At 44.6% G+C, this 26,738-nt stretch overlaps 2 long non-coding RNA genes and 1 other non-coding gene across 4 annotated transcripts; all 3 read right to left on the bottom strand.

Moving 5' to 3' along the window:
• Window positions 1-853: 853 nt before the first annotated feature.
• On the bottom strand, window positions 854-15,435 carry LOC129138173 (uncharacterized). Of its 2 annotated transcripts, none has more exons than XR_008541239.2 (4): window positions 15,204-15,435; window positions 9,884-10,119; window positions 6,977-7,041; window positions 854-4,918 (listed from the first exon to the last, which is right to left on the bottom strand). It is a non-coding gene; the product is annotated as an uncharacterized LOC129138173 (long non-coding RNA). The 2 variants fall into 2 exon arrangements; XR_008541238.2 differs by having other exon boundaries at window positions 854-4,748.
• LOC129138550 (U6 spliceosomal RNA) lies at window positions 9,150-9,253 on the bottom strand. Its single transcript, XR_008541880.1, has one exon. It is a non-coding gene; the product is annotated as a U6 spliceosomal RNA (small nuclear RNA).
• A 579-nt stretch (window positions 15,436-16,014) lies between the features above and the next one.
• On the bottom strand, window positions 16,015-25,362 carry LOC129138174 (uncharacterized). Its single transcript, XR_008541240.2, has 6 exons — window positions 25,253-25,362; window positions 24,061-24,192; window positions 20,505-20,720; window positions 19,557-19,622; window positions 17,338-17,396; window positions 16,015-16,244 (listed from the first exon to the last, which is right to left on the bottom strand). It is a non-coding gene; the product is annotated as an uncharacterized LOC129138174 (long non-coding RNA).
• Window positions 25,363-26,738: the final 1,376 nt, after the last annotated feature.

Below are 26,738 nucleotides of genomic sequence, written 5' to 3'. Positions count from 1 at the left end.
TGTAATCCCAGCACTTTGGGAGGCTGAGGCAGGACGATCACTTGAGGTCAGGAGTTTTGAGCCCAGTCTGAGCAACGTGGCAAGACCCCATCTCTATGATAAAAAATTAGCTGGACATGGTGGCACATGTCTGTAGTCCCAGCTACTTGGGAGACTGAAGTGAGAGAACCGCTTGAGCCCAGGAGTTTGAGGCTACAGTGAACCATGATCATGTCACTGTACTGTAGCCTGAGCAACAGAGCAAGATGCTGTCTCTGAAAAGGAAAGAAAACAAATGCAAGTTTTTATCACTTTGTGAGTGTAGCCAAGTTGGAGGAGAAATAGACAATAATAAAAGAGCACTGAATAATGACGGTGAGTGGCTGGTTAGGCTCAGTTGCTAGCTAAATGGCTTCTAAAAAATTCAATAAAGTTACAGCTCTGGGGACAGTCATGTAGTCAAAGAATGAATGCTAAATTCATTACAAATGCCCATGGTCTTTATTTACATGCCTTCTAGTGAAAAATTCCTAAGTGCCTAAATAGCAAGTCTGCAATGATAGCAGCTGTTTATTAAAGACTACAAAAAAGAAATGGAGGCTGGGCGTGGTTGCTCACATCTGTACTCCTTGAATTTTGGGAGGCTGAGGCAGGCAGATTGCCTGAGGTCAGGAGCTCCAGAGGAGCCTGGCCAACATGGTGAAACCCCATCTCTACTAAAAATACAAAAATTAGCTGGGTATGATGACGGGCGCCTGTAATCTCAGCTACTCAGGAGGCTGAGGCAGGAGAATTGCTTGAACCCAGAAGGTGAAGGCTGCAGTGAGCCAAAATTGCACCACTGCACTCCAGCCTGGGTGACAAGAGAAAGACTCTTATCTTAAAAAAAGAAAAAAGAAAAAAAAGAAATGGCATCTTCTTCAAGAATTACATCGTGTTTCATGATAAAGAAGCTCTAATTTTGCATTTGTTCAAGTATTGATGAGATGTAGCCAATATGACACCCATCTTGGATAAAATGCAAACAACCCAATTTCATTTTCTCATTAACAAAACCGATTAAGTAGTCTAATATCAATTCTGATCTTATTAAAAACTGATCAGATTTTTAAAAAATATGGAATTATGGAGCCAATAAGATGTTACAACCTGTTCCAAGGGGAATTCCAAAATCCACACATATCTGAGACCATCAAGTATGATGAAATATATTTGATTACTATATTGAAAAATAAACTGATTACATAGCCAACAATTGGACAGGGGTCTCCTCATCCACAGCCACACAAACCCGATCATGCAGCTATGTGGTTACAAGGCCTACATAGCCTAGAAGGGACTGGTCTGACTTGAGATTTCATTTGTATTTGTATTTTGAGACAGGGTCCCACTCTGTCACCCAGGATGGAGTGCAGTGGTATAATCATAGCTCACTGCAACCTTGACCAACTGGGCTCAAGAGATGCTCCTGCCTCAGCTGCCCCCATACCTGGGAAAACAGGCAAGTACCACCATGTCAGGCATTTTTTTCATTTTTGTAGAGAGAGAAGTCTTGCTATGTTGCCCAAGCTGGCCTCAAACTCCTAGAATCAAGAGATCTGCCCATCTCAGCCACATGAGTAACTGGGGCCATAGGTACATACCATCATGCCTGGCTATATTTATTTTATTTTATTAAAATTTTTTTTATTAATTATTTTATTAGAGAGGAGGTCTTGCTGTGTTGCCCAGGCTGCTCTCAAACTCATGGCCTTAAAACATACTCCCATCTCTGCCTCTCAAACTGTTGGAACTATAGGTGTGAGCCACTGCACCTGGCCTAATTTGAGATTTCTTTTATCTAGCATCTTTTACTTGGTAGGATTGGGAAAGGCAGTAGTGTTTTTTAAAATTACTTAATAATTCAATCAGAATCAAACTCAATCTTGACCACTGCCTTCTCTCACAGCTCACATCCAGTCTGTCAGGAAATCCTACTGACTGACTTCAACGTGTATCCAGGCTCTGACCATCTCTCACCACCACCGTGAACCCGGTCAGGATCACTATCATCTCCCAGCGGGATGTTGCCACAGCTTGGCCCCCATGCTTCTACCCAAATCTTCCCATAGTCTTTCTCAACTTGGCAGCCAGGTCGTGCTTTTAAATCAGGAGACAGATCACGTCGCCTCTCTGCTCAGAAGTCCTCGGTGGTTCCCATTTTAGTCAGAGTAAAAGCCAAAGCCCCAGCAATAGCGTCCCAGGGCTTACACGATCTGTACCGATCCCAGCCCAGCAACTCCCTGGCCTCCTTGCTGACTTCGCTCCCTCTATCTCTTTGCTCCACTGGCCTCCTTCCAGAGCCTCAGACACACCAGAGAGTTTCCTCCTAATGCCTTTATCCTGTTGACTCAGCCTACAATGCTCTTCCCTCAGCACCTTGGCCAGCTCCATCACCTGCTTCAAACTTTTGCTCAATATTCACTTATGAGGCCAACCCTGACCACTCTACTTAACACTGCCATCTGTCCCCATTCCCACCATGCTCATTTCTTTCTTTCTTTTTGAAACAAGGTCTTGCTTTATTGCCCAGGCTGGAGTACACTGGTGCAATCACAGCTCACAGCAACTTCAACCTCCCAGGCTTAAACAATCCTCCCGCCTCAGCCACCCTAGGAACTGAGACTACAGCTGCATGCCACAACACATGGCTTTTTTTTTTTTTTTTTTTTTTTTTTTTGAGACGGAGTCTCGGTCGCCCAGGCTGAAGTGTAAGGGTGTGATCTTGGCTCACTGCAATGTCTGCCTTTTGGGTTCAAGTGATTCTCTGCCTCCCGAGTAGCTGGGATTACAGGCACCCACCACCACACCTGGCTAATGTTTGTATTTTTAGTAGAGATGGGGTTTCACCATCTTGGCTAGGCTGGTCTTGAACTTCTGACCTCGTGATCCACCCTCCTCGGCCTCCCAAAGTGCTGGGATTACAGGCGTGAGCCACTGCGCCTGGCCTTTTAAAAAAATTTTGTTTAGACATCAGGTCTCATTATGTTGCCCAGGCTGGTCTTAAGCTCCTGGGCTTAAGCGATCCTCCCACCTCAGCCTCCTAAAGTTCTGGGATTACAGGCATGAGCAACTGTAACATGAGGTCCCAGCTTCATGTTCATTTTTTGTTGTTGCTACAACAAAGTACCCTACATTTAGTGGCATCAAACACCACAAATCTACCATCTTACAGTTCTGGGGGCCAGAAGCCCAACTAGGTCTATTAAGGCTAAAGTCAAGGTGTCAGAGGGGCTTCATTCCTTCTGGGGGAGGCTCTAGACAGAATGTGCTCCTTTGCCTTTTCCAGCTTCTAGAAGCCACCCCCATTCCTTGACTTACCTCGTGACTCCATATTCAAGGCCAGAAGTGCAGCATCTTCAAATCTCCCTCTCTGACCTCTTCTTCCATTACCACATCACTTTCTCTAATTCTGACTCTCCTACCTCCTTCTCTTATAAAGATCCTTGTGATTGGTGGGTATGGGGGCTCCCATCTGTAATCCCAACATTTTGGGAGGCCAAAGAGGAAGGACTGCTTGAGGCCAAGAGTTAGAGATCAGCCTGGGGAAAATAGGAAGACCCTGCCTTTACAAAATTAAAATTAAAATCAGCTGGACATGGTGATGCATGCCTGTAGTTCCAGCTACTGGAGAGGCTACGGTGGGAGGATTGCTTTAGCCTAGGAGGTCAAGGCTGCAGTGAGCTATGATCACATCACTGCACTCCAGTCTCAGTGGCAGAGTGAGACTCTGTCTCCAATATAAGAAAAGAAATATACATTTGGTCTCTGCCCCTGGTTCCTGGCATAGAACTTCCAAAGCTCTTATAAAGCCCTTCGTGACAGAGGTAATAGGAGCATTTTCTGTTTTGATATTTAGTCTTAGTCCCAGGTTCCTGACACAAGGGCCTCTAAGGTCTTTCAGATCTGCAGCATGGTAAGAATGCATGTGGGATGCTGCTGAGCTAACAGGGTGGCTGCAAGCTCCTAGACTGCTTCAGGAGGAGGGCTAGCTGCCAGAGAAAGCAACCACATTTTTTTTTTTAACGGAGTTTGGCTCTTGTAGCCCAGGCTGGAGTGCAATGGCACAATCTCAGCTCACTACAACCTCCACCTCCCGGGTTCAAGCAATTCTCCTGCCTCGGCCTCCCGAGTAGCTGGAATTATAGGGATGTGCCACAATGCCTAGCTAATTGTTGTTATTTTTAGTAGAAATGGGGTTTCACCATGTTGGTCAGGCTGGTCTCAAACTCCTGACCTCAAGTGGTCCATGTGCCTCAGCCTTCCAAACTGCTAGGATTACAGGAGTGAGCCACTGCACCTGGCCCCAACCACATTTTTTGAGGCTTGGAACTTTCAGCCTCACCTGCTGAACTCCAGGAGGCAAAAGGAACTGGAGATTGACTTAACTACCAATGGCCAATGATTTTATCAATCATGCCTCCATAAACACCCAAACAGCAGGGTTTGGAGAGCTTCTGTGTTGCTAAACACAAGGAGGTCCTGGGAGGGTAGTGTGCCCAACAGAGGGCATGGAAGCTCTGTGCCCCTCCCCACTTACCCTGTCCTGTGCATCTCTTTCATTGGCTGTTCCTGAGATGGAGCCATTACATTGAGCCAGTAATAGAAAATAAGGTGGCCAGATGCGCTGGCTCATGCCCATAATCCCAGCACTTTGGGAGGCAGAGGTGGGCGGAATCACTTGAGCCTAGGAATTTGAGACCAGCCTGGGCAACATAAGAAGACCCCATCTATACAAAAAATAAAAGAAATTAGCCAAATGTGGTGGTGGGAACCCTGTAATTCCAGCTACTTGAGAGGCTGAAGCAGGAGAATCACTTGAGCCCTGGAGGTTGAGGCTTCAATGAGCTATGATTGCACCACTGCACACCAGCCTGGACAACAGAGCGAGGCCCTGTCTCTTAAAAAGAAAAGAAAAAAACCTGTTTTTCTAAGTTCTGTGAGTTGTTCTAGTAAATAATTAAACTCAAGAAGAGGGTCATGGGAAACCCTGATTTCTAACTGGTTGGTCAAAATACAGGTGACAACCTAGGACTTGCAACTGGCATCTGAAGTGAGGGTGGTCTTGTGGGACTGAGCCCCTAACCTGTGGGTTCTGCGCTAACTCTAGGTAGTGTCAGAATGGAATTGTGGGATACGCGGTTGGTATCCAGAGAGTTGGAGAACTGGTGTAGAAACTCTGCACACACATTTGGTCAGAAGTCTGTGAGTAGAGAGAAACGTGTTGCGGGAAGTCAGGGACCCCAAACGGAGGGACCGGCTGAAGCCACGGCAGAAGAACATAAATTGTGAAGATTTCATGGGCATTTATTAGTTCCCCAAATTAATACTTCTATAATTTCTTAGGCCTGTCTTTACTGCAATCTCTGAACATAAATTGTGAAGATTTCATGGACACTTATCACTTCCCCCAATCAATACCCTTGTGATTTCCTATGCCTGTCTTTACTTTAATCTCTTAATCCGGTCATCTTCGTAAGCTGAGGATAAATGTCCCCGCAGGACCCTGTGATAATTGCGTTAACTGCACAAGTTGTTTAAACAGTATGAAACCTGGGCACCTTGAAAAAAGAACAGGATAACAGCAATTTCAGGGAACAAGGGAGATAACCTTAAACTCTGGCTGCCTGTGGGCCGGGTGGAACAGAGCCATATTTCTCTTCTTTCAAAAGCAAATAGGAGAAATATTGCTGAATTCTTTTTCTCAGCAAAGAACATCCCTGAGAAAGAGAATGCATCCCTAAGGGGAGGCCTCTGAAATGGCCGCTTTGGGGACGGCTGTCTTTTACAGTCGTAGATAAGGGATGAAATAAGCCCTGGGCTCGCGTGGCGCTCCCAGGCTTATCAGGACAAGGAAATTCCCGCCTAATAAATTTTGGTCAGATGGGTTGTCTGCTCTCAAACCCTTTCTCCTGATAAGATGTTATCAATGACAATGCGTGCCCAAAACTTCATTAGCAATTTTAATTTTGCCCCGGTCCTGTGGTCCTGTGATCTTGCCCTGCCTCCATTTGCCTTGTGATATTTTATTACCTTGTGAAGCATGTGATCTCTGTGACCCACACCCTATTCATACACTCCCTTCCCTTTTGAAAATCACTAATAAAAACTTGTTGGTTTTGCACCTTGGGGGGCATCACGGAACCTGCCGACATGTGATGTCTCCCCTGGACACCCAGCTTTAAATTTTCTCTCTTTTGTACTCTTTCCCTTTATTTCTCAGACAGGCTGGCACTCAGGGAAAATAGAAAAGAACCTACATGAAATATCAGGGGTGAATTTCCCCCGATATCACACGGGCTCTTCTCTCACCTGTCTACCTGCTTAACTGCATAGGAGAGGCAATGCATGGTGCTCATGAACAAGGCAAGCATTAAAGTCAGACCAGACTAACATTTGACTCAGTCTTAATATTCAGGTGAGCTTGGGCAAATAGCTCATTAACCCCAAGTCTTCATCATTTTGTGCATATAATGGGGATAACTGTGGCACCCACCTGTTTTTGTGAGAATCAATGAAATATTATGCTTGATGTTATTGTGATCATGATACTATCTGACAAGGGCAGTGATGCATGATAACATCAAAAAATTAGAAACTGTAATGAGGTCTCTTGGGCAAAATTCCATACAAGCAAATTACTGTCTCTACAAAGCATTTCTGCCACACTTAATTCACCATTCCCTGAACAAAATGTGCCATCTTCATTGTTCAGGTCTGTATAGTGCTGGTTTCCCTGCCTGGGCAGCTCACTCCATGCCATCCCAGCCCAATCCCCATCCCTCCACCTCCCCCTTCCCTCCCCACTCTCATACAACTCTTCCTTATCTTACAGGACTTGGCTTCAATGTCACCTTAACTGGAAGCTTCTCTCCCTCTCCAGAAGAGCTTCCCATTGCACTTGATGCATGCACTATTATTTGATCATTTTTGACTTACAGTCCAAGTCTTTTTGTACCTGAATAACATGTTGCCCAGTCAGTTTCTCTTCCTGGATTCAGAAGTCTTTCATGGTAGGTCCAGCTAGAAGTGACAAAAAGACATTTTTTTAAAAAAAAAAAAAAAGAGGGATGACACAGACAGACATCAGCACTTAAAAGTTTTAAACGATATGTGAAAAACAAAATTTAAGGGCTTCTAGGAGAAATGTAGGAGGGAAGGTGTTACTGGGAAATATGATAGAAGGTTAATTTTTATTTTATTTTATTTTTAGAGAAAGGGTCTTGCTCTATCGCCTAGGCTGGACTGCAGTGGTGCAATCACAGTTAACTGCAGCCTCAACCTCCAGGGCTTGAGCAATATTCCCATCTAATTTTTATTTTGTTTAAGAAATGCAGTCTTGCTCTTAGCAAAGCTAAAGTGCAATGGTGTGATCATAGCTTACTGCAGCCTCAACCTTCTAGACTCAAGTGATCCTCCAGTCTTAGCCTCCCCAGTAGCTGGGACTACAGGTGTGCACTGCAACATGTAGCTCTTTTTTTTTTTTTAATTTTTCGTAGAGACAAAGTGTCACTATGTTGACCAGGTTGGTGGTGATCTCCTACACTCAGGCAGTTCTCTCACCTCAGCCTTCCAAAATGCTTGGATTACAGGTGTGAGCTGCCACAACTGGCTGAGGGGTTAATTTTTAATTATATAAAGAGCTCAAAGCAAATATTAGAAGGAGCCTAAATGCCTCCAGCAGTTGACTGGTACTGGTAAATTGTGATACATCCATATAATAAAATATTATGCAACCATGAAAAGGATTAAGATAGATCAATAGGTATTGGCACAAATGTCCACGAAATATGAAAATATGAAGTGATGTTCAATCACCATGTATGTATCTTGAAGGATATGGCCCATTTTCTCAATTGCAATTATTTCCTGAGATAAGATTATGGGTCTAAAGAGTGAAGGACATTTTTCACTTATTTAAAAGTATTTATTATTTTTATAATTTAATAAAAGATTAAACAGATCATTGAATTAGTAAAAGACAAAGTAACTCTATAAATAAATGGAAAAGACACAGATACCCCAGGCATGGTGGCTCATGCTTATAATACCAGTACTTTGGGAGGGGGTGGTGGGGGGATTGCTTGAGGCCAGGAGTTCCAGACCAGCCTAAGAAACAAAGCAAGACCTCGTCTCTAGTAAAAATAAAAAAATAAAAATAATTGGCCAGGCATAGTGGCATGTGCCTATAGTCCCAACTACTGAGGTGGAAGGATCACCTGAGCCTAGGAGGTCAAGGCTGCAGTGAGTTGAGACTGTGCCACTACACTGAAGCCTAGGAGACAGAGCGAGACTTCATCTCAAAAAAAAAAAAAAAAAAAAAAAAGGACAATAAAGAAATAAAGCTAATAAGCTAACATAAGGAAAGATAAAATATGTGACAAATAGGCTGGGTGCATGGCTCACAGCTGTAATCAAGCACTTTGGGAGGCCGAGGCGGGTAGATCACGAGGTCAGGAGTTCGAGACCAGCCTGATCAACATGGTGAAACCACGTTTCTACTAAAAATACAAAAATTAGCCGGGCATGGTGGCATGTGCCTGTAATCCCAGCTACTCAGAAGGCTGAGGCGGGAGAATCGCTTGAACCTGGGAGGCACAGGTTGCAGTGAGCCGAGATCACACCACTGCACTCCAGCCTGGTCGACAGAGCGAGACTGTGTCTCAAAAAAGAAAAAAGAATGGGTGACAAAGTAATAATATCAGGTCTTTCATTTATCACACAGAAAATAACTTGTTAAATTTTAATACCTGTGTGGGCGAAGGTGCAGTGAAATGGCCATTTTCTTGTAGTATTAGTGGTGTTTAAAATGTATATAAGCCTTCCAGCATAAAGCTTGGAAATTTTTTTTAAATCATACAGACTGTGACTCATTATACCGCCTCCTCCAACTCCTGGCCTCAAGCAATCTTCCCACCTCAGCCTCCCAAAGTGCTGGAATTACAGGCTGACAGCCACCATGCCTGAAAGCTTTGCAATTCACATCAAGGGTAATAAGAATGCTCATGCCCTGTGACTCACAGTAATCTCACTTCTGGAAATTTCATCTTTGGATATAATTCAACCTAAACAAAAGGTCATATGCACAAACACAGTGAAAATCTGGGAGTAATTTTTTTCTCTTTTTTTAAAAAAATATGGAATGCTTCACAAATTTGCATGTCATTCTTTCACAGAGGCCGTGCCAATCTCTCTATTGTTCCAACTTAAGTATGTGTGCTACTGAGGCAAGCATGAGTAATGTAAGATAGAGTGGTTAAGTGAAATAATGAAGAATTATGGAGAATTTAAAAATCTATGCTATTTATAGGCACCTAGTAACAGCTCAGTAAATATTAGCTGCTACTATTATTATTTTTATGGTAATTTCACTCAATTAAAAACTGTCATTAAAAATTACCATTGTCATGGAACATAATGTCTCCTACTGTATAATTGTAAAAACAGATACAATTTGTCCCTTGGTATATGGGGGGATTAGTTCCAACTCTCCCATTTCTGTATATACCAAAATCCACGCATACTCAAGTTTTCGAAGTCAGTCCTGTGGAACCCACATATAACACAAATGGGAAAATTAGTGAGGTGTGGTGACAAGCACCTGTAGTCCCAGCTACTTGTGAGGCTGAGGCAGGAGGATTGCTTGAGCCCAGGAGGTTGAGGCTGCAGTGAGCCATAATTGCACCACTGCACTCCAGTCTGGGCAACAGAGTGAGACAGAAGGTTGACTTTTTAATAGAATTTTTCTGTTCACTTCAAGATATGGTCAGGATTGTGGCATATGAAAATTCTTCATAAAATTACTATCTAATCCAATTAATGCTGGAATTGAGAACAGCAGAAGTGTCATCTCAGAGCTACTCACAATGAAAGGTGATGTCTGGGGCTCAGGTGTGTTGAGGTCCCCATGCCTGGACTATGGGTGCTGAGTGGGATTTACTTGTCCACCCATTTTCTATATTCCAGCACTGGGAAACTAGGGTTTATCCATCTTGATAAGATGTCATTTAAATTCCACTTCGCAAGAACCACAAATGGAAGAAAGGCCATGAAACCACAGGACAGTACTTGTTCTCAAGGGAATCTTCAGCTTAGGTGGCTCTGTAAAAGAGAAATTACATTGTTGAAAAGTCATTGCAGGTCAGGTGAGGTGGCTCATACCTATAATCCCAGCCCACTGGGAGACTAAGGCAGGAGGATTCCGTGAGGCCAGGAGTTCAAGACCAGCCTGAGCAACACAGTGAAACCTCATCTCTACAAAAAATTAGAAAATGAACTGGGTGCGGTAAAACATTCGTATAGTCCCAGCTACTCTGGAGGCTGAAATAGGAGGATCGCTTGAGCCCAGGAAGTGGAAGCTGCAGTGAGCTCTGATCTCACCACTGCACTCCAGCCTGGGTGACAGAGTGAGACCCTGTCTCAAGACACACACAAACACACACACACACACACACACACACACACACACACACACACACCCCCAATCTCAGTCTGTCCAGCCTTGACTAATCAAAAGGGCCTTCTGGTTACAGAAGAGGTATGCTCTTTGTAGGACAGGGAGAGACCAGCAAGCTTGTTCACAGACTTTTCCTCATCCTCTGCTTAGTTTTCCAAGAACCCTCACAGTGGAAATGGAGTCTCTGGGAAAATGACCTAAATCTTTGGGTTACCAGGGGAGAAATATGCCTCCTTTGTCAATTAATAAATGGAACATCTGCTTTAAAATCCAGGGAGTTCTGCTAGAATGAATCACTCCCTAAGACCCTGACCTATGCATGGAACATGAAAAACTGAAGTTTAACTGGGCGCGGTGGATCACGCCTGTAATCCCAGCACTTTGGGAGGCTGAGGCGGGCGGATCACCTGAGGTCAAAAGTTCTAGATCAGCCTGGCCAACGTGGTGAAACCCCGTCTCTACTAAAAATACAAAAATTAGTTGGGCATGGTGGTGGACAACTGTAATCCCACCTACTCGGGAGGCTGAGGCAGGAAAATCGCTTGAACCCGGAAGGCGGAGGTTGCAGTTACTTCTAGAAGAATTTCCATTAGCCCTTTGAAATCCTTCAACATTCATGAAGGCCAAAGAGTTTTCACCTAATTTAATCTGATGGGTATGTGACCAGAGTCTTTCTAGGGAATAGAGACTCCCAAACAGTTCAGCTGGGCAGTGAGGAGAGAATTTATTACTCAAAATCAAAGGGAAATGAAAAGAGGCCAACATAGAATGTCATTATTCTTTCTTGGCGGGGAATGGATTCCAGAGTCATTCTGTGACCTTTACATGACCTCCTTATTAGCATCTAAAAGCTTCCAGTGTAGGATGCAGCCAGCTAGGTTCTCTTCTAATGTAATAAAATTTGCTTCAGCAAATCTTATGCAGAGCCATCTCCAGGCTCCAGAAATAATAGGCTATAAATTACTGGATCTCCCATTTGATACAATGAAGTATAAGCACGGTCCTGAATGACTCCTCTACATACTACTCTGGGTGGCTTGAAGTGAATTTGATACAAGAACTGGAGCGAGCTCAAAGCAGAGCTAGATCTAGGATTAATGTGCTTGGGCCCAGCTCCTCACTACTCACCTATGAGTCTAGTTCCAGAACCCAAGTAGAGGGTGGGGAAACAAGGCTCCTGACTTTTTTTCCCTAATGTCTGCATCTCTTTCACATTTCTTATCTCCTTGCAAAGAAACTAAACAGGCTCAGCTGAAATAACTAAATGATTAAACCCTATACAGAGAATCTCCAAAGACTGACAAAATATCATTCAAGACTGTTACAGAGACAACCTTGAGGATGACTTGATGTACCAGTGATCTACAATATTTGGGATCATTCCAAATTCCCATCAAGGATCTGCCTATATCAACAAAGGAGCCAAGGACCAACCATTCAAATGGGCCCTGCTGCCAAGCCTTTTTTTTTTTACAATGCCATCTCTTCATATTGTTCCATTTAACAAAACTGCAGCCCTTCATCTATCCTTAAGTCCCTTGGCCAATGGTACAGAGCCAGAGTATGCTACTCCCTAGCAGGAAATCAACAGGATGACCTACTAAACACCATTCAGAAGATGCTAAGACCCATGAATTGCAACAGGGAAGAAAAGACAGAGAATTAGTCAGACAGGTACATGCTGTGCCAAAAATGCACTACAGCCCCCACCCAATTCTGCCTAATCCTAGCTGGGCTGACACCAACCTGATGAGACAGGCCTATAAGATCTCAAACTAAAACAGAAACTCCTGAACTGGGTTCTTTCAAACCCAGGAAGCAGCAGTAAATCATTAAAGAACAGATAAGTTCTTAAGGTGAGGGAGAGTTTCAGATAAATGGAATGCTGGTAGAACACAGGGCCCAAAGGAGCAAAAGTTAACCTAAGCCCAGGTAGAACCTTGTTTACTAGAGTATTAGGCATGGGTTGGGGCAACTATTCTAACCAGAGAAACTGGCTTCAGTGAGGGCAAGTTGGCAATCCAAGGTATAGCATGCATAGGGCTGGCAAAATTCAGGGTGACTGAAGCAAAAGCTTCAGAACCAGAAAGACCACATCTGGGGGTAGAGCACAAAACTCTCAAGAGATGAATCTTTGTAAGAATGAGGCAGAACTATATAGCAGTTTTAGGAGATCTGTTGGTGCCCAGCAAGAGCTCCAAACGGGCTATATGCAGGGATGCAGGCTGTAGTCTCAGGAGAGGAGGTTCACAAAAGTCATTCAGTCCAAGACCTCAAACTGTGTTCTCTACTAAAAGGAATCAAGTTTCCCTAGAGAAATGGCTGACTCCATGTATGGTGCAGTATATTGATCCTGGAACATCTTTTTTGCCAGAAAGCAAGGAAGCCATCAAAGTCCAACAGGATCACATCAAAAAGACATGAAAGTCAACTTGAAGAGATAATTATTAACCTAGATGAGACAATGTAAGCATCCAAAACAATAAAGACTGCAAAGACCTGAAATACATCAAATGCAAACAATAATCTATGAGTTCATAATGGTATTCAGAAAAAAAACTACTGGTCATTAGAGGGAAGGTTACTAGGTCACTAACTTACTACTCTGAAAAGTGACTTAAGATGAGAGGTAGGGTGGAGAATTAGCTATTTATTCAGTCTTTCCTGTACAAACATAAATTTTTAGGGAGATTGAAGCAGATGAAACAAATCTGGAAAAATGGAGGTAACTTCTTAATCTGCGGGTTGGGTGCATGGAGGTTCAACATATTTCTTTTGTGTATATTTGAACCCCCTACAAAAAAAGCACAAGACAGAATGTGAGCCAAGCAGCTTAGGGTTTAGGCAAGGCTTCTGCCTACAAGAGACACTAGGATATGAGGGGTAGTTTTAGCCCTGATGGGCTGAGCCAACTGGAGGTATATAGGGAGGTGCTAAATTGCAGAGGTATCATGTTGCCCAGCACTTGATCAAATCCTAGATCCTAGGTCTGCTTGGTAGCATGCTTCCTAGGTAGTGGATCTGAGGCTACCTATAGAACTTCCTTTGCAGTCATAATTCGCTCAGAAACTACAAAAGTGCTTGCTCTTGAAAATGGAGTCTTTGTCCATTTCACGCTTCTATAAAAGAATACCACAGACTGCATAATTTATAAAAAGGAAAAAAGGAAGGAAAGAAAAAAGGAAGGAAGGAGAGAAGGAGGGAAAAAGGGAAGGAGGGAAGGAAAGGAAGGAAGGAAAAGAAGGAAAGGAAGGAAGGGAAAGAGAGAAAGAGGGAAGGAGGAAGGGAGGGAAGGAGGGAGGGAGGGAGGGAGACAGAGAGGGAGGGAGGGGAAGGGAAGAAAAGGGAGGAGAAGGGAAAGGAGGAAGAAAAGGAAAGGAAAGGAATAAATTTTATTTCTTAACAGTTCTGGATGTTAGGAAGTCCAAGGTTGAGGGGCCTGCATCTGGTAAGGGTCTTCTTGCTGCATCATCCCACTACAGAAGGCAGAAGGAAAAGAGAGTGCAAGAAAGCAAGAGGGCAAAAGGGCTGAACTCTGTTTTATAATAAGCCCACTCTGTGATTACTAATCTATTACCACAATAACAACATTAACTCATTCATGAAGGCTATTTTATTAGGCCCCACATCCCAACTGTTGCATTGAGGATTGAGTTTCCAGCACATAAACTTTGGGGGACACATTTAAACCATAGCAGAGCACTTAGGTTAATTCAACTAAGAGGAGCTGGGAAAATCAAAGGCATGAGAAAGACAGCAAAAGCTAGCAGAGAGAAATGCATAGGTTAAGGAAAAAAGTCACAGTGAATCCTGTAGTGCAGGCTACTTTATCAAAAGCACCTAAAAAAGATCTCATTAACTCCCCCAGCTCACCTCCACTCACATCTAAAGAGCCACACACAGCACCACCAAAGGCAGCACAATGAGAACAGCATTCTCCTCAACAGACAAGCTGGGAGTATCTAGACACCTGACCTCAATAGCTCCAGAACAGCCCTAAAACAGTTCCTTCCTAACCACCACTCAAGTCACCAGCTTGGAAAGTATTAAGAAAACCCAAATCCTGACACACCACTATGAAACAACTTAAAACAGCAAAGAACAACCCATTTAAACAGCAATGCCAGCTGCTGGGAAAAAAAGGAACAATAAGTAGAGGAGAAACAGACCTCTTGGGGTCCACCAAGACCCAGTCTCTCAGCTTCAGCACTTTCAAATGCAGAATCCATACCCCTCTGGGGCCTGTGGAGCTCCACAAGGCATGTCATCCTCAAAGATAAATGAGCAGGCAAGCTGGCTAGAAAACCACTAAGGGTATTATTCTTTAAAGAATCTTTATAGGGTCAAAGAGGAATGGGTCTTAACTGGCTATGTGAACTCCCCACAGATTCTGAGGATGATGTCAGTATCCCTTTCCAGATGTGTTTAACACTTTGCAGTCACTTGTATTCCTGCCACTGAGTGCCAGTGCTTTGCTAATTTGAACTGATTCCAGCTCACGCTGACCCCAGCTCCCTGGATGTTACCATTAGCCAAGACTGTCACCCATACTGTACCCTTTCAAAGAATCCTAAAAACAGCTCTTCACCTACTCTTCCAAGACAAGTAAAAATGTCTGCCAAAGAAATGGGGAAAAAAGATTCAGAGAGTGAAAACAATTAATATACTAACAAGAGAGCAAAAAGCAAAGGGGGAGGAGAAACTAGGAAAATCATATATGGGCTCACACCTATTTCCAAAGCTGGGCTAATGTCCTTTTGCTTGTGTCTGAATAAGGCATCAATTTTAAGCTGCTAATGAAAAAAAAGAAAAAGAGAAAAAAGCAGGCCCAGGCTGGGCGCAGTGGCTCATGCCTGTAATCCCAGCACTTTGGGAGGCCGAGGCGGGTGGATCACCCAAGGTCAGGAGTTCTAGACCAGCCTGGTCAACATGGTGAAACACCATCTCTACTAAAAATACAAAAAATTAGGCAGGCACGGTGGCGCATGCCTGTAAATCCAGCTACTCAGGAGGCTGAGGCAGGAGAATTGCTTGAACCTGGAAGGCAGAGAATGTGGTGACCCGAGATCACGCCATTGCCCTCAAGCCACGGCAATGAGAACAAAATTCGGTAAAAACAAAACAAAACAAAACCACCATAAAATAACTCAGACTTAATTAAATACAACCCTAGTGGTGAATGACTAAAGATGGATTACTCATAACAGAGATAACAGTCCAATAAGAATCCAGGAATCTTACCTTTTAACAACAAAAAAATCCTTTCCTTCGAAAGTAACATCCTCTCAAGGCCAGGAATTCCATTAGTAGAAAGCCTTCCTAAAAAACAAAATCCCTGGCCAGGCATGGGTTCACGTCTGTAATCTCAGCACTCTGGGAGGCCGAGGCGGGAAGATCACTTGATGTCAGGAGTCGAGGCGGGAAGATCACTTGACGTCAGGAGTTCGAGACTGGCCCGGCCAACATGGTGAAACCCCATCTCCACTAAAAATACAAAAATTAGCCTGGTGTGGTGGTGGGCACCTGTAATCCCAGCGACTTGGGAGGCTAAGGCAGGAGAATTTCTTGAACCCAGGAGGCAGAGGTTGCAGTGACCAGCAAGGTTGCGCCATTGCACCCCAGCCTGGGCGATAAGAGTGAAAACTCTATCTCAAAAAAAAAAAAAAAAAAAAAATTCCGTTGGGAAGGCCTTCTACATAAAAATCTTCAACATGAGACTGGAAAAAAGGGTATGGGATCATCACAGGACCTTTGGCTTTTACAGCTTGAGCTATAAGAACAAAAAGAAAAAGGGATATCATTTAAACACAGTATGTAGAAAAGAATAATTATTGAATCTGTACTGGTCTTTAACTTTTACACTTTGATCTTTAATTCTGTTATTGTGATTGAGTCCAAAGAAAAATAGTATGAGTAAAATAAAAAGAACACCAAAAATGCTAATATTCTGTTTACCAAAGTCTGTAGTGAAATATCCCATTAAATCCAAGTGCAGTGACACACCCATAATCCCAGCACTTTGGGAGGCTGAGGCGGGTGAATCTCCTGAAGTCAGGAGTTCAAGGCCAGCCTGGCCAACATGGTGAAACCCCAACTCTACTACACATACAAAAATTAGGCAGGCATGGTGGCAGAGGCCTGTAATCCCAGCTACTTAGGAGGCTGAGGCAGGGAGAATTGCTTGAACCCAGGTGGTGAGCTTGCCATGAGCTGAGATCATACCACTGCATTCCAGCGTGGGCGACAGAACAAAACTTCAACCTCCAAAAAAAAAAAAAAAAAAAAAAAAAAACAGCTAGCAGGTGACATTTGCTATGGGGAGACTAGGGATATGATCTTGCTGCAATCCTTCCATTTTAGTAAATCTAAACAGTGTGAATCCATTCTGTTTCGTCCCCACTCCACTCCAGAGCCAAAACAAGAAAATCAATTATATTTCTAGTTCTTTAAAAACATATCTAACTAAATCATCTAATTAAAAGATAATATGCATGGTTCCATACTCTAAAAGAAAACTTATGTCCTGCATATCATGGACATTTGATGAATGCTTATTCAGTTGACTGGTGTAGACTTCAATAATAACCTGTTCAAATTATGCCAGATGAATCTTGCATCTCAAAAGTAGAACAAATATTGTTCTTTCAGTTTTGTCTACCCATAGATGCAATATTTACTAATAAAAAGAAAATGAGTTTATTGTTCTAGAGAGTATGAGAATTTTGACAACATGAATTCTCCTGTCCTAGGACATAATTAATACTTAGAGGCATACTATTTCATGTGGAAGCTACCATTAAATCAATGTTAAGTGTTAATTACCTCACATAATTTTCTAATCTGACTTAAGACTGAAGACGTACCTCACAAAGCTGATTTATCAAGTTGTAAATCTTCACCTGTTGAATTCATAAGTTCATGTCTGAAAGGTGAGAATAAACACTTAATATTCACTAGGCAATATTCAGCAAAGTAATATCCACTAGTACATATTTAATATTTCATCATGAACTGCGAGTGTGAAGAGAAAAGACAGGCTGGGCACAGTGGCTCACACCTGTAATCCCAGCAGTTTGGGAGGGAGGCCGAGGCAGGCAGATCATGAGGTCAGGAGTTCGAGACCAGCCTGGCCAACATGGTAAAACCCCGTCTGTACTAAAAGTACAATAATTAGCTGGGCATGGTGGCAGGCACCTGTAATCCCAGCTCCTCGGGAGGCTGAGGCAGGAGAATTGCCTGAACCCAGGAGGTGGAGGTTGCAGAAACCATGATCACGCCACTGCATTCCAGCCTGGGCAAGAGAGCAAGATTCTGTCTCAATCAATCAATCAATAAAAATATAAGGAGGAAGCATTTACTGTGTATTTATATGTCTGGTATTATATGAAGCACTTTACTATCTTATCAAATCTTCGGGACAGATCTTCAGTTCTCATGACCACAAAAGAGGATACTAAAGCTCAGACAGGAGAAGAGACGTGGCCAGCCTGTGTCCCCAGGGCCTATGGTCTTACCACTAGGTTACAGTGTTTCCAGATATCACATGTTGTGAGATTTTTGCTTTAAAATGAACCAAAAAAAAACAAAGGCGAAAAAGGCATAAGCTATTAAAAAGTGGGAGAAACACTAAGAGAACCTTAAGCATGTAACTTAAAATATTATGGAAATGTTATTGAATTCATTAGCAAATTTAATGCTAGGTTTTCATTGAGGAGTAGGTTATATTACTCATGATGAAGAAAAATGTTCATTTTAAGTATATTAACATAAATACCATCAATATTGTTTATCATGTTTAAATGTTCACTTAAAGCAATTCAGTTAAAATTCTGCATATCATACAATTTTATAGTTTGCTAGTAGGTTACAAGTAAATAGTCACCCAAATAAAAACATCATGTGTTTTCCACTGGTTGTTGCTCTTTTTAGGTGAGCATTTGATGTATACCAACAGAGAGAGGATAATAACAAATCGCTAATTTCTTTCATCACTATATAAAGGTGGCTTCAGGATAGAATAGTACAAGGGCAATGATGAATTTGAAATCTAACATCAATTCAGTGATGCATCAAGATAAAAGTAGAGACAATAGGGGCACCTTGGTGAGTACTGAACATTTTATTTATTTATTTATTTTGAGATGGAGTTTTGCTCTTTTTGCCCAGGCTAGAGTGCAATGGTGCAACCTCGGCTCACCGCAACCTCTGCCTCCTGGGTTCACGCGATTCTCCTGCCTTGGCCTCCCGAATAGCTGGGATTACAGACATGCGCCACCACACCCGTCTAATTTTGTATTTTTAGTACAGACGGGGTTTCTCCATGTTGGTCAGGCTGGTCTCGAACTCCCGACCTAGATATCTGCCTGCCTTGGCCTCCCAAAGTGCTGGGATTACAGGTGTGAGCCACCGCGCCCAGATGAATTCCAAATTTAACAAAGCAGACTAAGAGAAACAATTCATTTAAAAAAATAATATTTGGCCAGGCGTGGCGGCTCACACCTGTAATCCCAGCACTTTGGGAGGCTGAGGTGAGTGGATCAGGAGGTCAGCAGTTCAAGACCAGCCTAGCCAAGATCATGAAACCCCGTCTCTACTAAAAATACAAAAATCAGCCAGGCGTGGTGGCTGGTGCCTGTAATCCTAGCTGCTCGGGAGGCTGAGGCAGAGAACTGCTTGAACCCGGGAGGCAGAGGTTGCAGTGAGCCGAGATCGTGCCACTGCACTCCAGCCTGGGCGACAGAGTGAGGCTCCGTCTCAAAAAAAATAAATAAATAATTCAATGAAATCCCTAAGATCCAGGGCTTTGCAAAAAATATGTAAATAAATTTCCAATCTCCATACTGAAAGTTTAAAAGAAATGTTAACTAATAACTAAAGAAATACAACTTTTCCTCAGCTTTGCAGCAATCTAGAAACAAAGTGTGTAGACACTACAAAGCACCTTATAGGGAGAAACATGTAAGGATGGCATGACTCGCCGGCAGCCCTGGGCTTGTCCACGGTACCCCCATGATGAACAGTAACTCCATTGTGTAAACACCCATGAACATAAGATTACAGGACTTTTCCAGTTTAGACATACCATATTTTCTTTCAGACAATTCTTCAATTTGTTTACGTAGATCAGCGATACGATGATTCCATTTCTCTGAAAATCAAGCAAAAGTTGCTTCTCAATAATACGTCCCTATGTCAGAGCAGCACTAACGTATAATGACTTATTTCATATATTTTACATTCTAACAGTCCATATCATTTTACTGCTTTCAAGAAAAAATTTCCCCTTTTTGGTGGTTCTTAGAATTGGTTTAATGGGAGACTATTAGAGAAGCTGAAAAGCAGGAGGGCAGAAAAGTTCAATCAAATTAAACACAATAACAGGGAGGTCACAATGAGGCGGTCTCCAGGGGTCTTTTAGCAAACTTCCTAAAACATGTCTCAGCTGTGTGAAATAAGACTTTACAGCAGCCGGGTGCAGTGGTGCAGGCCTGTAATCCCAGCACTTTGGCAGCAGAGGCAGGCAGATCGCTTTGAGCTCAGGGCAACATAGCCAAAACCCCCCTCCCTAGCCCCACCCCCACCCCGTCCCTACCAAAAATACAAAACAGCAGGGCATGGTGGCGGGAGCCTGTAGTCCCAGCTACTCAGGAGGCTGAGGCAGGAGAATCACCTGAACCCAGGAGGCAGACATTGCAGTGAGCCAAGATCACGCCACTGCCAGCCTGGATGACAGAGCAAGACTCCACCTCAAAAAAACAAAAACAAAAACACAAGGTTAAGAGGGACCCCCGACCTTACAGATACAAGTTTAAGAGGGACCCCTAAGCAAAAAATGCCAACCCTTTTTCTCCCAATCATTGAAACACCAGGAGGGTGTAACAGTTTTGCAGCCTAGCTGTAGCAGGCTGATGCCCCCAAGATGCCCATATCCTAATCCCGGGAACTGGTGAACATGACCTTATATGGCAAAAGGGGCTTTGCAGATATAATGAAGTTAAGGGTCTTTGGCTTTTGGGGTTGATGTACTCACTCGGATCCTTAAAAGAGCAGAGCAGGTGATGGAGAGGGTGGGAGGTGTAGTGACAGAAGCAGGAAACTCCAGTCATTCGAGACGGGCAGCACAAGCTGAGGAGTGCAGGCCACCTCTACGGCCAGGAAACGGATTCTCCCGCAGAGCCTCGGAAGCCACCGACCCTGCTCCCACCTTGACTCAGTAGGACTTACTGTAGAATTCTGGCCTTCAGACCTGTAAGGGAATACATTTTGGTTGTTTTAAGTCACTAAGTGTGTGGTAATTTGTTGCAGCAGCCACAGGAAACTAGTATTGTAGTGAAGCCTCAAAACCCCCCTGAAGGGGCTGGGCTCAGTGGCTCATGCCTGTAATCCCAGCACTTTGGGAGGCCGAGGTGGGTGGATCACTTGAGGTCAGGAGTTCGAGACCAGCCCAGCCAACATGGTGAAATGCCATCTATACAAAAAGTACAAAAACTAGCCGAGCATGGTGGCACATGCCTGTAATCTCAGCTACTCAGGAGGCTGAGACAGGAGAATTGTTTGAACCCAGGGGGGCGGAGGTTGCAGTGAACTGAGATTCCACCACTGCACTCCAGCCTGGGTGACAGAGCGACGCTCCATCTCGAAAACAAAACAAAACAAAAAAACCCCACCTGAAGGTTTCCAGTTCTGCCAGCAGTCTCCCACCCAACCCCCAGAAGCAGACATTCCATTGCTGTGGGCCATGGTTAGGCAGAAGGAAGCACCTCCTCATGGCAGAGGCCTACCCAGGAGAAACCCAAGGGAAGGCACTGCTGGGCTGGCCCCTCTCTGCCAAGGCCATGTTCTTTTTTTTTTTTTTTTGAGGCCAGTTTCACTCTGTCTCCCAGACTGGAGTGCAGGGGCACAATCTCGGCTCACTTCGACCTCTGCCTCCCCAGTTCAAGTGATTCTCCTGCCTCAGTCTCCTGAGTAGCTGGGATTACAGGAGTGTAGCATGCCTAGCTAATTTTTGTATTTCTAGTAGAGATGGGGTTTTGCCATGTTGCCCAGGCTGGACTTGAACTCCTTGCCTCAAGTAGTCCACCTGTCTCAGCCCCGCAAAGTGCTGGGATTACAGGAGTGAGCCACTGCACCCAGCATTTGCCAAGACCTTTGATGGCAGGCTTTTTCCAGGTGATCAGTCCTTGTCTGGTCTGGCTCTGCCCCACTCTCCTTCTCACCTAGTTGGAATCCCTAGCTACTTTTCAGTAGAGGAGAGTGTGTACCCCAATCCCAACTTGGTTCAGATCTGCATTTAACTCATGGAACCTGGCTGCTCCCCAGGTCCTGAAGAAAAAAAGGGTCTCTCTGTGGGTATGAAAAAGGATGGGCCTGTCCCCAGGACCCTGTGAGAGGGAAGCCCAATGTCCCACCAGGTTGGCAGGGCTGGGGAAGGGAAAGTGTTATGGCAGCCCCAAGAAAAAAAAGAGGCAGCAGAGGGAGCAGGACAGCGCTCACATGGAACTCATGCCACTGCCTGAGTGAGGGGAGGGAGGAGTGCACGCCAGTGACGTCAGGGGGCAGAGAGGCGCAGTTCCAGGGCGGCTTTCCCCCTCACTTCCTGCCATGTTACTCTGATCGCCTCCAGGTGAGCCTGCCCACTTTGTGCCCAGGGGCCTGTAGAAAACCACAGCTCCCCATGGTTATGGCCCCAGGAGTGGGGCAGAGCAGGGAGGAGTCCTGGACAGAGGAGAGGCAGGGGCAGGAGGGAGTGGGCCTCAAACTCCAGGAGGGGGCCCTTCTCATGGGTCCTGCTTTCTGGCTTCTCCTTCCTTACCCCTGGGCTGATCACTCGGGGAAGAACTGAGACAAAGTTTCTCACCCTCAGGCCCAAAGGGTTTAATTACTGGGCCCTTAGGGAGGTGTGAGCCCCCTGAAAGGATGCAAGGTTTTGTTTTGTTTTGTTTTGTTTTGTTTTGTTTTGTTTTGTTTTTTGAGACAGAGTTTCGGTCCTGTCGCCCAGGCTGGAGTGCAGTGGCGTGATCTCACCACACTACAACATGCGCCTCCCAGGTTCAAGTGATTTTCCTGCCTCAGCCTCCGGAGTAGCTGGGATTACAGGTGGCTGCCACCACGCCTGGCTAATTTTTTGTATTTTTAGTAGAGACAGGGTTTCGCCATGTTGGGCAGGCTGGTCTTGAACTCCTGACCTCAGGTGATCCGACTGGCTCCGCCTCCCAAAGTTCTGGGATTACATAAGCCACTGTGCTAGGCCACGACGAAAGGTTTTGTGTGGAGAGCATGTACATGCCTTTCTGGGAAAACAGTCCACAGCTCTTATTCTCAGCAGGCTTCACGGTCAAAAAAGGTTAGAACTCTTGCTACAGAGCTGTGGAAGCAGCTAGGTGAGGGGCCTGCCAAGGGCACTCTGGGCACTACCTGGGCACTCTCGAGCCCATCATCCCCTAGGCAGGCTGCACTGCTTGGTATTTGCAGAGCTGAGGGGGTGGGGCATGTGGGGACTGTGAAATCGCCCTGAGATGACCCACAGTCCTCAGCTGGGAAGTGAGCAGGGCATCTCTTGCAGCGTCCTCCATCCCTAGAGTCATGGGGCCAGGAGAACTGGCCCTTGCAGCAAGTGAAAAGCCTATTATTGACTCCCTCCGTAGCCATGTAGACAGTGAACCAAGACACTCATATCAGGTAAATGCCTTGTTCTCTGTTACCGAGGTAACCAGTAGGCATTCCCAGATACAGTGAAGGTCCTCACACCAAGATATGCACCTGGCCACCTGAGGAAAGAGAAAGGACTATCTGAGGGGATGGGGCTGAGCTGGGTGTGGAGTGGTCCTTGTGGGTCTTGGAGAGTGGGAGGGGGAGCAGCATGAGCCAGGCCTCGAGGCAGAAGGACAACCGGGAGACAGCCTGGAAAAAGTGCTGGACCCACAAGGGCTCAAGGCTGGCCAGAGGGGAGGTGGGATAGCTGCAAAGTCCTGAGGTCTGAAGATTGGCCCTGGCAGGAAGAAACCAGATAAGGTGGGGTGTTACCTACACCCTCGGGGCCAGATGCAGGCCGGGGCCAGATGCAGGCCAGAGCCAGCCAATTACCAGGCCCTTAGGGAGGTGTGAACCCCTTGAAATGTTGCAAGGTTTTTTGTTTTTGTTTTGGAGACAGAGTTTCGCTCTTGTCGCACAGGCTGGCACCTTTGCCCAGAGAAGGCACCAAGACTTCTGGCTCTGGGTGTGACCTCAGTCTGGGTAAAAGCCCCAGCCCCCACCAGGACCACCTACCCCCTAGACTACTTCAGGTGCTGAGCCCAAGCCAGGGGCAGGAAGCTAAACTGATGCCTAGGGTAATCCCAACAAAGTCCCTGGTTCCCCGCAGCTATGGGGCTGACGGGGAATTACAGCCCAAATCCCAGATGCTGGCTCTCAAACTAACACTGAGCCCTCAGTGCCCACAGGGAGATATAATCAGCGCACTTTCCAGATGGGGAAGTGGGATCAGAGAAGTGCAACAGCCTTGCCCATTGCCCCAGACCAGGGCTCCAGGCCCAGAGTGTTCTTTTGTCACTGTGTTCAGAGGGCAGCAGCTGCTGTGATGTACCCACCTGAGCCTGGCAGCTTTCTCCAACTTTGGAAGCCCGGGAGCATGGCACCTGTCCACAGATGCACCTGGCATGAGGCGTGCCCAGAGGGACAGAAGCAGATGAGTTTCGTCTCCTCCACTGGATTGTGAGGGCCTAGGAGACAAGGGTCGGCTTGAGAAGGCAGTGAATAGCGAGCAACCTGAGGCAGTGCCCCTCTGGATGGATGCGCAGTGCCTGGATGGAACCTGGCTCAGACAGAGCTCAGTTCTGCAGGTCCCTGAGGTATGGAGAGTTCACAGCTACCAAGTGTAGGAGTCTGGATTCAAAGCCAACGGCATGACTCCAAAGTCCTTGCCCTAGCCCCTGGACCACCCTTGCAGGCCCATCAGATGCCCAGGCCAGCAGCACAGGCGGCCAAGACCAGGGAAACTTGGGGAGCCTCAGAGCACCCCCAGGTATTCCAACCTAATCCTGGTACCCCGCCTCTCACCACCCTTCTTCCTGCTTTAACCTCAACCCCTACACAAAGCCTGGGCCACTTAATGTGGCATCAAACAGATGCCTCAATAAATCAGTCTAATCTTGAAAAAAAAAAGACTTAACAGATATACAATTACACGTTAGAATGCTAAAGACCATAAACATATAACAACTTAAAGTACATATAAATTCAATATATATCCAATCATTGTAACTATGACAGTAGAATATTAAAATACTATTTTCAAAATGTATACAAGCTTAATGTTCTATGTATTCAAACTATTTATTCAAAATACAAATCATCAACATAAATTGCCACTAATATTCAGTCCCTTCACAGGACACATGATTCACTGGGAGTTAATAAATTAGCAGCCGGCAGGCAGCGACACACAGCAAAAATGAAAACCAAGAGGTGAAATAGTTCTGAAATAAAGGTTTTAAAGCTAACAGAAATCACTGAATTACTAAGTCATTAGCACTAATTTTGAGCCAACTAACTAATTAATATGAGATGATACAACATCCTATACTTTGGTAAATACAGACTATGTTTAAACAATGTCTGTAACATGACTTGTAAAATGCTCCTGGCTTTACAAAGATGTGATTAAGATGTAGTAACACATGCTAAACCATTTCCCCCTGCAGAGCATGTGGTAACTTTCATCAGTCACATTGAGAGTCCAGAAGATAAAGGAAAAGGTCATGGATTTCGCTGAGAACTTACCAGAGTTGAACTCCCTCATTTTCCGTTCCCCAGCATTGGCGGGTTCTGGGACTGGTGGCTGTGGTGGCTCGCTGGTCTTTGTCTCTTAGAAGGTGGGGAATAATCATCATCTTGAAAAAGAAAAAATGGTCATTACTGAAGGAACCATCTTAGGTTACAGCCACCTCTGGGTCAATTCCCAACATTCAAAAGCTGAGCAGGGCTTTAAAGCTATCTTATTAATAATTATTTCTGTATTGCGAACTTCAGCATACTTTTTTCTAGTTACATTTGAAATGTTATTCTTTTGGGATGTGCTCAAGTGAATACTGCTTTTTCCTCTGCCTTGCTTCATTACTTTTTAGTTTTCTTCATTTGAATCATCATTGTAAGTCTCCCCTTCTCCTCAAATAACTTTCAAATTACTGCCAAGAACTATGTTATATCTTAAGGCTTTTGAGAAAAAACTTTCAATGAAGATAGCCACCTAAAGTTATACAAATATAGAAGAAACGGGATAAAATAAAGCTTAGATTGGAAAAAATATTTAAGATTATACAAAATTCACGCGTAAACAAGGGAAGCTGAGTAATTGTATGTTCAAATACTTTTAACAAGTGCAAAACATGTAGGCTTAAAGAAATAGAGCTGGCCAGGCATGGTGGTTAACGCCTGTAATTCCAACAGTTTGGGAGGCCGAGGCAGGCAGATAACTTGAGGTCAGGAATTCGAGACCAGCCTGGCCAACAGAGTGAAACCCTCTCTCTACTAAAAATACAAAAATTAGGCCAGGAGTGATGGCTCATGCCTGTGATCCCAGCACTTTGAGAGGCCGAGGCGGGTAGATCACCTGAGGTCAGGAGTTTGAGACCAGCCTAACCAACACAGAGAAACCCCGTCTCTACTAAAACTACAACATTAGCCGGGTGTGGTGGCACATGCCTGTAAGCCCAGCTACTCGGGAGGCTGAGGCAGGAGAATCCCTTGAACCCGAAAGGCAAAGATTGTGGTGAGCCGAGATTGTGCCATTGCACTCCAGCCTGGGCAACAACAGCGAAACTCCGTCTCAAAAAAAAAAAGAAAGAAAAAATTAGCCAGGCATGGTGGCGCATGCCTGTAATCCCAGCTACTTGGGAGGCTGAGGCAGGAGAATCACTTGAACCCAGGAGGCTGAAGTTGCAGTGAGCCGAGACTGCACCATTTCTAAAACAGTGATCATATGACCTTAAAAGTTAACAACCCTGGTATTTTACATTTTTGTTCTCTTTAAACCAAATTGTCTACATTCTTCTGGATGTTTTGCATAATATGAAGAACTTGATGAAAATAGGGACCATTTCCTCCCTTAGTTATTCATTCCTCAAATACATAGTTTAAAAGTCACAATCCTTCATTGAGGGCCTCCATGAAGGCAGGTGCACAGCAGATTGCAAGAGGGAGTTGATTCTAGTCCAGCTGAACTGTTCCCTGTTCCCTCACACCACTGTGATCCAGTTACTTAATCTCA

The sequence above is a fragment of the Pan troglodytes genome, chromosome 1 (assembly GCF_028858775.2).
Source record: "Pan troglodytes isolate AG18354 chromosome 1, NHGRI_mPanTro3-v2.0_pri, whole genome shotgun sequence".
In the NCBI taxonomy this organism is placed as follows: Eukaryota; Metazoa; Chordata; class Mammalia; order Primates; family Hominidae; genus Pan; species Pan troglodytes.
Note: the sequence above shows the minus strand (reverse complement) of the source record. Positions and strands in the feature narration are given on the sequence as shown.